Below are 11,457 nucleotides of genomic sequence, written 5' to 3' on the forward strand. Positions count from 1 at the left end.
GTGTCACCAAGATCCGGACACCTGAGCTGCGTGGTGGATGCGGGTGAGGCCATTCAGCTACATCCAAGCACCTGGTGAGCCCCGTCTCTGATCCCAGCCCCGGAGGCCCTCCTGGGCTGCAGAGCCTTAACCCTCGTCATGTTGGGGGTATCGGGGAGCCCCGGATGGCGGACTCCTTCCAACAACCTCCAGGGACCCCCCCCTTTGTCGATAGTCTCACCAAATGTTCGGGGTGGCCTCTCATTGGACAGGCTAGTGGGGGGCGTGGGAGGAAGCATGCTGATTGGCCAGACCTGAGTCACCTGTCCACCTCTGGAAGGGCGAGCGGCCGAGAGCCATTTTCCCAAAGGAAACCTGGGCTTTAAGGAAGGACGGATGGCTGCCAGTAGGAATGAGATGTGCCCCACACATCTGCACCCCTCTGCCGCCAGAGGAAGTGCAGGGGAAGTCTGAGGAGCAGAGAGCAGGGTCTCTGTCCGGGAAGCTGCTATTCCGACATGACTGCCTCCCCTCCAACCCCAAAGGCCCTTAGTTTCCAGAAGACACACTTTGGGATCAGGAACAGCTGAGTTTGAATCCTGCTCTGCCACGTCGCAGCCAGGGCATTCTTTACTGTGTATTTCTGTGTCGTAACCAGGGACACGTGGTCCCCGCCCCTCTCTCACCAGGGAGACCAACCCTCGGCCGGCAGTGTCTGCCCCTGTGGCCGGCGCTGAGGAGGGGAGGCTCAGGCCCCGGGGGTGAGGAGAGGATGCCTGCTCAGGCGGGGAAGTCACAGAGGGACATCCAGGTCGGGACCAGCCAGGTGAGAGGACCAGGAGGAGGGGGAGGGGAGGGTTAAGCAGAGGGAGCAGCAGGTGCAAAGGGCAGGTGTGAGTGAGCTCGGCACACGTCTAGGGACACAGAGACCCGCGTGGAGGTGGCAGGGGGAGGGGCACACAGAGACGGGCTGGCGAGGTGGGCAGACGACCACCGTGCAGGACCCCCGGGGCCCTGACCTCAGTGTCCCTGTCTGCAAAGTGGGGATGTTCGGACCTCCCTGGTTGGGCTGTTTTCTGGGTTTGAGAAATGACAGCCCAGCCAGGAGAGTCCCAGGCATGGGCCTGGCCCTCTGGAGGTGCTGGACCAGCCGTGGTCACTCAGGCGGACACCCCCAGGCCCAGGGGCATTCGAGCCGTGTCTTGGGTGTGTAAACAGTTCTACCCTCACCCTCTTCCAGAGGGAGTCACTGGCCCTGTCAACAGCTGAGAAATGGGTTCAGCAGGGGAGGGGGTGAGTGACCTAGGGCCACGTGCAGGGTGGGGGTGTGCAGGGAGGGGACTGCCTCCACCCCCGGGGTTCCCGGTACCCAGCTGCACTCTCCCCGCGCAGACACGCCTCTATGGCTAAGGCCGCCAGCCTTGAGTCACCCAGTGGGTGGCTGGGGCCCCCGGGGGGAAGCCCGCGAAGCTCACGCCCCGTCTGCAGAGGCCAAGGCAGCTGCACCAGGACCCACTGGTCAGCCTGCAGCCCCTCCCCCCTTCTCCTTCCCCACTTTCCTTAGCTGGCCCTCCTGCCCCTGCTCCTAGCAGAGAGGGTGGCCTGCGGGCCCTGTGGACAGAACGCACTCCCTGAGAAGGGGGCCAGCTTAATGGATGAACCTGCAAAGGACGCTGCCTGCTCTCAGTGGGGCCCTCAGCACCAGTGGGACAGGGTGGTGAGGGGAGTCTGGGGGCCAGAACCCCTTCCGTGAGCCCGCAGGACCCACCACAGAGGTAATGACTGAGTTAAGAGCCCCTCGGCCGGTGACTTCAGAAAGCCTCAGTCTCCCCTTCTGCGTAGTGAGGGTCGTGATTAAAAGAACATGAAGAGCTGGTCTAAACTACAGCTGGTTCCCGGCCTGCTATTAACCACGTAAGCGGCAGAGGCTGGGGGCAGGCAGGACTCTGGGCAGGCTGGAGGGAGGGCCCCCAGTCGGGGGACAGGGCAAGCCAGGGCAGCTGGTTCTCCCAGCCTTCAATCTGAGACGATCAGGCTGCAAATAAAAGGAAACCACCAACCATGGCCTAAACACATGAAGATTTGTTTTTCTTTCATCACAGAAATCCAGAGGACTTTGTTGGCCTCAGTTTAGCAGCTCAGTAACGCTTGTCAGGGACTGAGGCTCCACCCTTCCGATTGGCTGTCATCCTCGTGACATTTTGCCTCTCTTAGCTCATGGCTGCAAAATGGCTGCTGCCCTCCAGCCATCACATTCATGCTCCAGGCAGGACAAAGGATGAAGGGAGAGGGACATGGCACTACCTCTGTCCCCTGTCATCACAAGAGCAAACACCTTCCTGGTAGCCCTCAGCAGATGTGCACTTCCATCTCCTTAGACAGAGCTGCGTCACATGGCCAGCCCTACCTGCAAGGGAGGCTCAGAAATCAGGTGCTTAGATAGGCACCTTGCTGCCCCCCAAATCAGGATTGGTTAGAAGTGGAGAACAGATATTGAGTAGGTAGCTCACAGGTGGAAGGGGCAAGCCACATCTACTCATCAAGAGGGCAGGTGGGAGGTGCCCTAGTGCCCAAGACCAAGACAGGACTCTTCTCGGAGACACTGGAGGCTGGGGGGCTGGATTCCCTCACTCGGGGTCCATGGCCTCCCAGGACAGACCACCCTCATCTCTCCCGGCCCTGGGGGCTCCACGTTCCTTCCCAAAGGTGGCGGGTGCCAAGGCCCCCCTTGGCCCAGAGCCCATATCGCAGGTGATGAGCAGTGCGGCAGGGGTGGGTGTGAGGCAGGTGCTGGGCGGCAGCTTCAGCTGCCCCTGCCGTCTCCTCCAGTGCTGCTGAGCCCTCCGGGCCGCACCGTCACGCTGTGACACACACACGCTGGCACAGTCACGGCACAGTGCTCACGTGTACACGCGGTCCACTTAGGTTGCCGGATCACAGACACGCTCATGCCCCCCCAGGACGCACAGAATACGGGGCATCACCGTGCACACACATTCACACACAGGGACGCACACGCAACAGCGTCCACGTACGCACAGATTTGCACACGCGGGCACACAGGGGCACACACAGATACACGAACTACTGGGACGTATGCTCCCTCCGGGCGCATGCTGGGCCTGTTCTGCCTCAGCGCCCGGAGCAGCAAGGCCAGCTCCGTCCCCACAGGTTGTAGGGGAAAGAGGAGGGGACGTTTCTGCCTGAACGTGCCTGCCCCTTGGGAGAGCTGAGCCTCAGGGGCTGCCGTGAGGGGAACCAGGACGGGCAGGGAGGGGGCTGCTGCGGGGACCTGCCCACGGGACGCGGAGCCGGGCAGCGGTCGGTGCTGCGGCTCAGTCCCCCGAGGCGGGGGATACCCCCCAAGGCCAGCCTGTGGGTGCGTGGAGGGGACAGCAGGAGGCCTGCGTGGGTGGGCTGACCTCAGGGTCTGGTGGCTCTGCCTTGGGCCGCTCGTGGCTTCTCAGCACCCTCTCCTCAGCCCTGCTTCCACCACCTGCACACCCAGGCCAACCAGGACCCTGGGGGCGGGTCCACGCTCTGTCCCAGCACCTGTGGCTGCACCGTCAGGGTGCCGTCCTTGTGGTCCCGAGGGCCCAGCGGCTGGGCAAACGATGGACGACCTTGCCCCTCCCCGAGCACTTCCGAGGCCTGCGCTGGGCCTGCCTGGGTGTGAGGGTGGAGCCAGGTCTGTTCTCTGTCCTCCGTGAGCAGGGATGACTGTCACCAGGACGCCACCCTCACCGCTCACGCCTCTCCTGGCCCCTCCTCCTGGTGGCTTGGCCCGGGGCCCTCTCCTCAACCAGAACTCCTCCCCAAGCTCTGCACCGAGCACTGTCAACCCTGCTCCAGCCTGGCCCGCCCTCCCTCCCTCCCCTGAGCGCCTATCCAACACCTGGTGCTCCCCAAACGTCTCCAGGGGACGCCCCACAAGCCCCCAGGACCTGTGACCACTACCACGCTCACCAACGCCCCACCCAGGCCCCTCATCTCACCCTCACGCTGATTGACCACTTGCACAGCAGCCCCGAGTCCAAAACCTTAGTCACTCACCCCACCTCACTGAGCACCTACTCTGTGCCAGACAGTATCCTGGGTGCTGGGGAGTTGGCAGTGAACACGACAGGTGCTAATCTCCCCACCTGAGGAATGTGGATTTGGGCTGGGAGAGAGCAACAAAGCCACTCGATTACACAGCACCTCAGGTGGCAGCCCCAGGTGTGGACTTGCGAAGTGCTGAAAGCCACTCAATTACACGGCACCTCAGGTGGCAGCCCCAGGTGTGGACTCGAGAAGTGCTGACGGTGGGAGGAGGTGGTTTTACACGGATGGTCAGGGAAGGCCAGTGGAGATGGTGACATCGGAGCAAGGACTTGAAGGGAGAGAGGGAACGAGCCCTGTGCAGATCGGGCAGCGGGAACAGCAAGTGCAAAGGCCCTGAGGCAGGGTGTGCCTGGCCTGTTTGAGAATCAGCGGGGAAGCTGCAGCTGGAGCAGCCTGAGTAGAGGCGACAGGGTAGGAGAAGCACCGTTTTCACTGCTAACTGCCTGGTCCCAGCCGCCATCATTTCTCACCGGGACCCTTGCTGTCATCTCCGAGTCACCGTCCTCTTGGTCTCCTCTCGCTCCTGTAACCAATTCCCTGCACAGCGGCCAGGGTGATCTTTTGAAAAACACAGATAGGTTGCGTCCAACCGTCCCCATCTCGTGGGATAAGGCCCTGCTCACGGAGAGTGGGGGGCAGATGGAGGAGGTGGCCGACTCGAAGGGACCAGCTGCCCTGAGGCCGAGTGCAGGGCGTGGCGGCAGCCCCAGCTGCCTGGTTCCTATGAGGTCATCCCCTGCATTCATCTGCCTGATTTCCTCTCTCAGATCTGCTGGAAAAGCCCCGCGGAAACAGCTGGCAGGTGTGTGCAGGCCCAGGGACGGCTGGAGTGTGGGCTGGTGGGGAGGGAGTGGTCAGGATCACCGCAGTAGGAAGGGATGGCCCTCGGCGAACCTCTCAGAAGCAGCTGTGGCCCTCCACCTCCTCTGGCCTGGCACCTACGGGTGGGCTGCAGATGAAACACAGGATGCCCAGCTGTGCTTGAATTTCAGATACACAACGAACGGTTCTTTAGCTGTGGATGCCCAGTATTTTCATTTGCTAAATCTGGCAGCACCGGCCTCCCAGCTTCCCTGGTCCCCAGCCTCAGCCCCACGTGGTGGCCAGAGAGCCCAGTTAAAACCCCAGTCGCTTCACATCCCCCCTCGCCTCGAAACCCTCCAGGACTCTAAGGCCCTGAGTGATCTGGGCCCGGGGCACTCTCAACCCATCTCCTACCCCAGCGCTGTGCTGGGAAAGTGCTCTCTGAAAAAAAAAAAAAGTCAATAAAATGTAAAGCACTGAAAGCCCTGATTTTAGCATTTGCCAATTTCTGTGGCTGATTTCAAGCCCCCAGCACGTCGCTGGGGGCAGAGTTGCACAGGTGTCTCTGGTGTGTCGGCACGAGGCCGTGCAAGCAGGCGCCAGTCCGCCTCTCTGTTCCTCAAGCACGTTCTGCCCAGGGCCTGTGCACGTACTGTGCTCTCACTGTGCTGTGGAGGTGCCCGCCCCACATCCGTGCAGGCTTCTTTCGGGACTTTCAGAGATGCTTCCTTGTGCATCTACCATCTACCGTAACCCGCCCCCATCACTCTCCAGCCCTTTTCTCTGCTTTATTTTTTTCTTCATAGCACTTACCACTGTCCCAAATTATCACAAACACGCTTCCTTGTGTCCCCACCAGAAAGTCAAGTGCATTAGGGCAAAGAGCTGTGCCTGTCTTGTCTTCCACTTTACTCCAAGCACCTAGCCCAGGGCCTGGTACACAGTACGTGCTCAATAAATACCTGCTGAGCGAGCGGTAACTCTTGGCTCAGCGAGCTTGGTTCCCATGACCTTGGTGCTCATTCTGATGCTTGGTTGGAGCAATTCAATCCACCCCCAGCGTCCCATCAGAGCTGTTCCTTCTTTCTGCCCCGACCCCCTCCTGGCCACACACCCCCCACAGGAGCCGGCTGGACGCAGACAGATCCCAGCCCAGGTCCACTCCCGCTCTTGAGCCTCCCTCAGCCTCGGTGAGGCTCTCTCCATCTCTGAGCCTCGTGGTTTTGTCCCCCGTGAGGGAGCATTTAAGTTCCACCTCCTGAACTACTGTGGGGACCATAGTGGCTGAATGGATGGGAAAGCACTTTGCAACCTACAGCCCCTAAAATTCAGGAACCCCCATCCACCCCACTATGTCTCAGCACGGAAGACATTTTGTAGTTATTAGAAACATCCCAGAACTATCACAAGTCCTTACAATCAGCTACACATGATGCAAAAGCATAACTCACTCAGCAACAGCATTTAAAAAAATCACCCATTTTCATCAAGTAGAAAACTGAGGAAGTGACCTTAACAATGCCATCTCCACTTCTCGACCGCCACGTGGAGACACTTACGTGGCTCTGTCTCATCTGGGACGCTTTTTAGAAAAATCATCCTTCCGTGGTCCCTTTCTCACCCTTGGGGACTTCAATCCATTTAAAAATGATGCCATGCTAAATGCTCCTCGCTCTCAGCTGTTACTCTTCCTAGGGGGCTCCCTTTACCATCCCCTGGACCCCCTTCTCCCTTCCCTCAACCACCTGTCTCTCTCCTGGGCACCTGGGAAGGAGTGATGTTCCAGAGGAAAGAACCATCTGTCCAGGACCACAGAGAGTGGCCAGCACATGCTGCCCTGTCCCTCGAGCCTGTCAGGCCATGCCTCTGCCCCCGCGAGACCCAAAGATGAGGGATCAGATACCAAGGCCACAAATGGGCTTTCTTTGCTCTACATGACGTCATCTAAAAATTCACCCAACATGACAAAATTAGGAGATCTCGAGAAAACAGAGATTTCCCAGCTGTGGGCGCCAACGCCTACAACAAGGGCTGGGACCTGCTGGTGGGTGTGGCTTCCGGCCCACCAGCAGGCATCCGTGAGCAGGGCTGGGCATCTGATCAGATCGGTGGAGGCCTGTGCCATGTGAGTTGTTCAGTATTGTGAACGCCACCTCACCCTCACCAGCTGCCTGGGACTAAGTGCGCCTCATTATCCCCTGGATTATCCCCATGCCTGAACTCTTTCGGCACAGGAGGAAAACAGAAGCTAGATGTGGAGATGCGCCTGTGGAGATCAACAGAAGCAGGCACGGTTCTTCGTGGGAGTGAAGAACGGACAGCTCAACGCCTATTCTAACTGGGTCTCCCCTTCCTACCTTACCCGAGCTCAAGTTCCCAGACTCCCTTGCGGCTAGAAGAGGCCCTGAGACCCAGTTCTCGCTACTGGGTTGTGTGGGAGGTCCCGTCCTACGCCAGGTCTTGCTGGGGATGCACGGCTTCTCCCCCTGCTCCACCTAGAACATAGCCCTGTACCTGGAGCTGAATCAGCAGTCTTGTTGTGAGGACAAAATCCACATGCTAAGCACGTGGGGCGGGAAGATGGGAAGAACCCGGGTCCCTGGTGGTGTGGCCAAGCCAGCGTCAGTTCCGGGCTGTCTTGATGTTTGAGAAAAACGAGCCTTATGTATTTGAGCCCTAATTGGCTTTTCCGTCACACACAGCCTGTCATGCCACGTGCCCAACATGTAAACTCCTGGCAAGCTTCACTTATCCGCCTGGCTTTGGCTGACATTGAGTTTATATCCAATGGATTGAAAATGAACGGTTTTTTTTGTTTGTTTGTTTTGTGTTTTTTTTTTTTGCCGTATGTGGGCCTCTCACTGTTGTGGCCTCTCCCGTTGCGGAGCACAGGCTCCAGACGCACAGGCTCAGTGGCCATGGCTCACGGGCCCAGCCGCTCCACGGCATGTGGGATCCTCTGGGACCGGGGCACAAACCCGTGTCCCCTGCATCAGCAGGCGGACTCTCAACCACTGCGCCACCAGGGAAGCCCTGAAAATGAACGGTTTTGAAAGACCTACAGTACTTTCCAGAATTTGGCCAACGATTCAACTTGCCTGTCTCCAAGCAAGCTGGACTCCAACTGTATTACTGCCTTTGCCGTGGAGACCATTGCTCCCATTCGCTGAGCCCTGTGAGGTCGAGGTCTTATGATCCCCAGTTTCCTGTAAGCTGAGACGCAGAGAAGTTGAGCCATCAGCCCAAGGTCACACAGCTAGCGAGGGGCAGAGCTTAGATTGGAACCCAGCTCCCCCTGCTGGTTAACCCTTGGAAGAAGCTGCCCCTGGCACTTCCGCCTTGAACTTCAGGGTAAAGGGAGCAAGCCCGCTCCTGGGGCTGATCTGGAGACGTCAGGGATTCCCCCAGTCCTTCAAGTGACTCAGTGGGAAAAGGACAGTCCAGGCCATGCCCTCATCTTCCTAGTGAGACACTGGGGACCGGAGAGAGGCAATGACCTGCCCGGGACCACACTGCAAGTTGGGGACAGGCTGGAGACAGAGGCACCCTGGTTGGGCAGCTGCCCCGACCCAGACTGGGTGATTCTGTTGTGCTGCTAGAAGCTGGGGTCCCCTCCTGCCCGAATCTAGAGCCTCAGCCCTGGCCCACAAGGTTCCAGTGCCAGCACCCCCCAAAGTCCTCTGCTCACTTGTTCACTCACTCACACAGTCATTCAACAAGTGCTTACTGAATGGCGCTCGGGGAGTTTGAGTGTGGTCCAGGAGACCCGGTCAGGCCACAGCCCCTCCATGGTGGAGAACGCCCCTGCCCAACGAGGGCTTGTCTGGAGGACAGGATGGTCATCTGGAGTTCTAAGTTCAACAGGAAGGTCAGGCGGAAAGGGTGGAAGGAATAGCACGTGCAAAGACACCGTGATACACTGAATTATGCCCTTAAAAGGGGTTGGTTTGAAGTTCTGTGAATTCTACCTCAATACAAAGGAGGCACTTGTAACTTTAAAGAAGTTGGGGACTTGCCTTGTGGCGCAGTGGTTAAGAATCTGCCTGCTAATGCAGGGCACACGGGTTCGAGCCCTGGTCTGGGAAGATCCCACATGCCGCGGAGCAACTAAGCCCGTGCGCCACAACTACTGAGCCCATGTGCCGCAACTACTGAAGCCTATGCGCCTAGAGCCCATGCTCCACAAACAAGAGAAGCCACCGCAATGGGAAGCCCGTGCACCGCAACCAAGAGTAGCCCCCGTTTGCTGCAACTAGAGAAAGCCCACGTGCAGCAACGCAGACCCAACACAGCCAAAAATAAATAAATTTATAGAAAAAGAAATAAAGAAAGAAGGTGGTGTATGTGTGCGGGCATCCAGTACCGCAAGGCTGAGGGGTGGGGGATGCAGGCAGCGGCGGGGGGGCCAGAGGGACCCGACAGGCCACAGAGGACCTGGACTTTGTCCCCGGTGACATTCAGCTGTGGGCCTGGCCTGTGCCCCCTACTGCACCGAGCTCCACTGAGAGCTGTGAGGTGGGTTGGGAAGGAAGACCTAAGAGGGCTGTGAGAGGAAGGGACCCCGGTTAGATCGCACAGCCCTGCCGCTACTCCCCGCGGCCCCGGGAAGCCCGGCCTCCCGCCTGCAGGACGAGCAGCACTGCTGTCGCAGGGTCGCTATGACGTGGGTGCCGCAGAGCTCCCTGGGGTGTGCGGTGGCGGAGGGGAGGATGACCGTGGGTGCTGGTGGCGCCGCTGGCCTCTGCTTCTCACCCGAGATGGGGGGCAGGGCGGAGCTAGGGGATCCCCCGCGCCGCAGGGGCGCCGCTTCCTCTTGCCCAGGCCAGCTCCCCTTTGCCCCAACCTGGGCCTCAGGGCGGTGGTGGGGAGGGGCTGCTGCAGAGGTTAAATGTCCTGGGCTGACAGGGAGCTGCGGGCAGGGGGGACACCCACCCCTCGAGGGCCGGGAGTCCAGGCTCTCCTAAGACTGGCAGTCCAGACTTGGGTTCAAGTAACGGGCAGCTGTGCAGGGCAGAGATGGTGGCAGGTGGCAGGGGGCCTGCGCAAGGGTGGAACCAAGCTAACGGCAGCGTGCTAGGAGCCCAGCTGCCTTAGTCAGTAGCCAGCCAACCCTGTCTCAAGAGAAAGGCAAACAGAGCTGGGCACACACCTATAATGAGTGTCTGGGCAGGAAAAGGGAGGAAACCTCCCCCGGGGCAGATTGGGATCAAGGGATCGAGGGATGGGGAGAGGAGATCACGATCAGTGGGGGACAGAGAGCAGACGTCAGCACTCTGGGGCCAGAGCTCAGCTGTGACGCCTCATTCCCCAGGGTGCAGGGCCCAGGCCGGCAAACGCCCACCACAGGGAGGGCCCAGCCACGCGGCCTTGGCAGGCCGGCATCTCTCTGGACAGCTGGTACCTCTGCGAGGGGGCCCTCATCTCCCAAGAGTGGGTACTCACAGGTGCCAACTGCTTTGGCAGGTGGGTGCAGCGGCCAGGAAGGGTGATGGAGAAGGGCCCCAGGAGGGGGCGCCCAACCTCTTTACCCCCCCCCCCCCCCCCCGCTTTCCACAGCTGCCCCAGTCCCACTTCAGCGTGACCCTGGGCCCACACTGACTGGCGCTGGACGCTTGTGAGAGCAAGTCCAGCGTGGAGGAGCTGCTCCTGCCCCAGGAGGGCCTGGGGGCCTGGTCCTGGCCCGGCCGGCAAGGCCACCACCTCTCAGCAGTGCTGTTCAGCCTGTCCCTCTGGCTACCCAGTCCTGGCGTTTTTTCCAGGGGCAGCCCTGTTGGGCGCAGGGGTTTGATCCTGTCTTCGCTAAGGACGGGAGCGGACGCCTGAGATAGCTGAGGGTGGGCCGGGCAGACAGCTGGGATGGAGCTGGGGCCCTGCACAGCCGGAAATGCCCGGAGTCCCTGAGCCCCGAGCACAGCCCAGCTCTGGCCTGCTGCTGGCTGGCACGGGGACACGGGTCTCGGGGCAGAGGGTGGCACTGGCGCCTGCTACGCCCGCCCGGGTCAGCTTCCAGACCCACCCAGCCTGGAGGGCAGCCCTGGGACCTCTCCCCGCCCCCTCCCTTGGGCCGCAGTGTGTTCCCAGTTTCACTGGGTGTGGCCCTGGGGAGACTGTGAGAGTCCAACGGATGACACGACGGAGCTGCGCTGAGAGGGACTTGGGGGTCCACTAAGAGAGGACGGGGAGAACTGGATGCCCAGGAGGGCAGGAAGTTTTGCGGCTGGACTGGTGCCAACCTGCTGAGGGTCCCCTCCCGCCCCACCTCGCAGACCTCTATATCCCACCCCCAGAGCTGTGCAGCATCGCGCTGAGGCTGCCGCACGCCAGCACCAGCCGAGACGCCTCCCGCCTCCAGGCTGACTGTCCTGACCCGAAGGCCAGCCTGCCCAAGGGCGCCCAGTGAGCCAGACCCCACGCCAGCCCACCCCACCTGGTGGTGCGGGTTCCAGCCTGGCCCTGCACAGGCCCCGAGAGGTGCCCCACCCGTCCCCACGGTCCCTCCTAAGGCCACTAGGCCTGGTCACCTCTCACACTCCCGGGGGGCCACTGATCCGCACCCTGATGGCCATCCCA

This window comes from Leucopleurus acutus (assembly GCF_964270905.1).
Source record: "Leucopleurus acutus genome assembly, chromosome: 19".
NCBI lineage: Eukaryota > Metazoa > Chordata > Mammalia > Artiodactyla > Delphinidae > Leucopleurus > Leucopleurus acutus.